Below are 4,902 nucleotides of genomic sequence, written 5' to 3' on the forward strand. Positions count from 1 at the left end.
GAACTTGCCGAGTTGGGCCACCAACTCGCCGAGTCCCTATCATCCTTTCTAATCCTCTGCCCGCTTCTACTCATCGAGTTTGGCAAAGACTGGACGATTTCTTCTACGATACTAACATCGAGTCTAGCTTCATCCGACTCGCCGAGTTGTATGAACAACTCGTCGAGTTCTCCTTCATCATATGAACATGTCCAGTCTATGTCTCGCCGAGTTGTATGAACAACTCGTTGAGTCTGTTCTTGAGCATGAACTAACTCGTCGAGTCCTAAGAACGACTCGTCGAGTCTCATGCATGCCATTACTATACAGTCGATTCTAGTCGATTTCAGTGCATCCAATTCATAGATCTGGGCTTCTAGGGCTGGTTTTACACGTAAAGTTTCCAACTTTATGTGCATGCACAAGAGAATGGGGCTTAAACACCAAAATCATCCAACAATAAGCACTTAGGGTTTGGAACAAGGCTATATTTGCATAAAGGTAGCTACATTGAGCTCTTAGAGCTCAACAACATCCAGATCTATGGTTTCCATCCTAAGGAGAGTTCAGATCTCTAGTTTGAATCATATAAAGTTCCAAGAGAAACATAAACAAGCATAAAAGAGGGTTTAATGGAAGAATAAGCAAGGTGTTAACTTTATTACCAGGATATGTAGCGAATAAAGACTAGATTCTGGATCTCCTTTCTCTTCTCTTGATCTTCATTCTCTTACAAAACTTCCAAGCTAGCACAAACACACTCAATCCCAACAATGGGAACTAGGGATTACAAGGGAAATTCTCTAAAGGTGTTGGCAGATGGAATGGGAGGCTATAATGACGTTTAAATAAGGTACAAACCCTGGGATTTAGGGTTTCATCCAGACTGGCGGACTCGCCGAGTCGCTCGCTAAAACGCGAGCAAATCCCGTCTCTACTCGACGAGTCGGGCTACTGACTCGTCAAGTACCTCTTAAGAAAGAGAAACATCATATTTAAACTACATACCATAAATTGGGGTGTTACAAATATCAGCCCATGGTTTGATATGTTAGTATGCTAGTTGTATGTGTGACTATTGCATGTGTTATGTGTATATGTTTACCGGACAGGGCTCGATGTCGGGGGAGGGGGGTCAATGACTATTTTGTATGCTATTATCTTTGTGATTATCACATATGTTGTTTGATTATATGTTATATATTATATGTATACCGGGTGGGGCTCGATGACTAACATATTTGTATACCCCGTGGGGCTTGATGTCGGGTTGGACCTGATGTTGGGCAAGGCCCCATGAAGGGCAGGGGGCCCAATATGTGTTTATTATGTATCATATGTGGTAGTTTGGGGAACTCACTAAGCTTTGTGCTTACGGTTTTAAGTTTATGTTTTAGGTACTTTTGGTTCGAAAGGGAAGGGTTCGGGATCATTGCAGAGCACACACCACATTATTCCGCATTTTGTGATATACTTTGATATTTTATGATGTATTGATACACTTTGTTTCACCTTGGTTTCATGATGATGTTTTGGACTACAATTTTATTAATTTAAAAATGAAATATTTGGGATGTTACAGTACTTAGTTGTGACATCCCCATTTATAATTTCAAAATTTGTCCCATAAAAGTATTTCCGAATAAATCTTTTTCACTGATTATAAAACTTGAGATGTCATAACTGATACAAGAAACATAAGCATAAATGTAATCATTATTAGCCTTACAACATCTATGTCCTATATTTCCTCGAATCTTTCATTGGGTCCAAACAACATTATCTTGGTACTGCTACCTATGATAGATGAAACTAAGTGGTTCAGGTTGGGAAACCTGGTGAGTACATAAGGTTTTCAACCTACAATACTATAATCTTTAATTATATATTTTTCATCAAACAAATAACCTAGTTACCCATTTCCGTTATCCTCACCTCCTAATCCTTAAATGCTCTCGAGGGATTTTTCTTAAAGGATCTTTATCAGCAACAGTTGTCATCTATTCTTCCTTAAACATCTAGGCACAACAGTATAATAGTACTTTGGGCACAACACAATAGTATGATAGTATTATGGGTAAACGTAAAAGTATGATGGTACTTGGTCACAACACATCATGTCACAACTTATAAATTTCACACGACCTTTTACTAACTAATATTTTCCTAGATGAATAGGCACAACAATACAATAGCACTTTGGGTTAGTAGGGTCGGCTCTCCTTTTTATCAAACTAATCAAGGGCCTAGGGCCCCCAATGCTAAAGGGCCCCGAATTTGAAAGCTATTGTAGTCTAGAAAATTAAGAATCGATCATTGGATTGTCACACACATCGTACACCTGATGCCACAATAAACAATCACCGATTCAATTTCCAAAAAAATGCATCTTTTCTAGTGTGCTTCCTTCTCACTGGCTTCTCCTGTCCTCTGATCTCTACTCTAGTCTAAAACACAGAAACACAGCCAGTGGCAACGGCCAGCGACAATTCAATTCCGTGATTCTGGATCAGTCGATTTTAAATCAAGGGCGGGATTGAAAGACCTCAACTGATGAACCGAAAGTTAAAAACAATATGTTTTTCCAATTTCCATGATCTAATAAAGCATATGAAATGCTCGAATCCTTTTAATGATTTATCAGTTAATATAATATTTTTCTTAATTACATCAATCATAAAGTAGATATTTCTTATGAATTTAACATAATTTTCTTAATTTTTCTCAAATAGTTCACATAAGGAAGTTGGCTCCTAGAGATGTTGGCGGTGGGTGCTTTCTCGTGGGTGCTTCTAGTCGTTGGAGGAAGATAATGGAGGTTGTAGCTTTGGTAGGAACTTTCAGGTACTTTCTGTTTTTTTTTCAAGCATTACAATGTCGATGATAAATGGAGGTATCAATGATAAGATATGTTTTAGATATGTTTTCCTTGACAAGGTGATTAGGTGAATTGATTTGCTTTCATTGATAGGCACCTTATTTAGAAAAATCAAACACAATCGTGAGTAACTACAAGTATTGAATGATCCTTTGTACTACCTTTCAAATGGTAGTTTTTATGTTATGACACAACAAAAACATATGAATGATCATTTTCGGCTTCATTGAGATCTACTTAACGTCTCCATCAATAAATGAAGAAGCATATGTTACTGATTGGATTAAGGTGTGACATAGTAGTATTTTCTTTTATCAGGTAACCAAATAATTGTTGCAAAAACTTATTATTCAACCAAATGATGTGTCTAAAAGACTTGTTTGAAGTGCATAACATATTCATTTTTATTCCATCTTAAATAGTTTGAATTTATTTTTTTATTTTTCACTTAATTTTTCTTATTGTAACAAGTGGGAAGAGACATGTTTGACCCTACATAGGCTATTGTCCCTGTCTAAAAGTTATGTTTGACCCTACATAGGTTGTTGGCTTTGGGTTACAACGTTGTAGATCTAATGGAAGTTGTTATTGTTCTTAATTTGTATAGATCAAATCCATGGCTTTGGTTAGTATAAAAATTTGACCAACTTCTTATGAATGTTGTTTATATTCATTCAATAATAAATATATTATTAGGTTGCTAAACCTTTTCTTTTTTAAATAACAAACAAAAATCCATTATCTATTTATCTCCTTGTCTGTGATTGTGGATTTGTGTTAGATTAACAATTTGATAAGTGTTACTGACTTATTTTTTGATTCTAGTATTGACTGATCTCATTATCTACTTATTTCAGAGACTCAAGGTAGATTAAGAATCTTAAGTTTTTTTTGTTTATTGTTATATTCTATTCTCAAACAACAGGTATTTCTAATCCATACTCAATTAATTTACTTCTAGTTTATTGTTTGTTCATTTGTAGTTGTCTTGGTGATTGTTATTATTAATCAAATAATCAATAATCATGACTAAGAGGAAACCCTAAGGGGGCCCAAAATTTTGGTTCACTTAGAGCCCCCAAACTGGTTGAGCCGCCCCTGTGGGTGAGCACAACAGTACTTCGGTTATAGAACATCAGTACACAACTTGTTATTTCACACAACCCTTTACTAACTTACCCCACCTCTAATTTAATATTTTACTCAACCCTTTACTAACCTATCACAGCATCTCATTTATTATTTTACACATCCATTCACTACCTAATCATATTTTTAAGTATGATAATATATATATATATATATATATATATATATATATAGTTTATTCGATCATGTTATACAAATATAGTAAACATAGCTAAATAGCACATATATCATCTAAGCATTTAGAATACTTGTATTTATGTGTAAGCAAAAAGTAACTATGCACTCACTTGATACAAGTGGACGAATGGTGATTTCAGCAGTGCTTCGCCTAACACCTCAACTTTTCTTTTGATGAGATCTAAGTATGATTAATACTGAGTCTTAGTCTTATATTCCCGGAGACTAATGATAGTCTAGATTCCTCACTAATCCTAATATTTATTTCAAGATCTATCAAGTAAGAAACAACCAGGTAGGATCATATCGTATGTAGGGTCTGTTTGGTATACAAAATATAATATTTAGAAATCTCACTTTAAACACCTCACTAAATCCAGCCTAGACATCATTCTCATAAGTAGATCAATCGGTATAATGACTTGGAATCATGGATAAATATTATTTATAGGTTCATAATAATGACGATGAACATAAATATAAGTTACACTTGAAATAAAATAAGTGCTGCTTAACTTACATGAATTTTAGCAAAAACCGGGAAATTATGTGGACAAAATCTCGACCCGAACACTTCTTTTCGTCAGGCTCCTAGAACTCCTGGGATTTTACTAAAATGTTCTAAAACAAAATTAAACCAGATCTTAAAATATGGAATTCGTTTGAGAGGAAATTAAAGGATTTGTGAGGAAATAGTGCTGAAAAACAAGGTTTATATA

The sequence above is a fragment of the Lactuca sativa genome, chromosome 2 (genome assembly GCF_002870075.4).
Source record: "Lactuca sativa cultivar Salinas chromosome 2, Lsat_Salinas_v11, whole genome shotgun sequence".
NCBI classification, from domain to species: domain Eukaryota; kingdom Viridiplantae; phylum Streptophyta; class Magnoliopsida; order Asterales; family Asteraceae; genus Lactuca; species Lactuca sativa.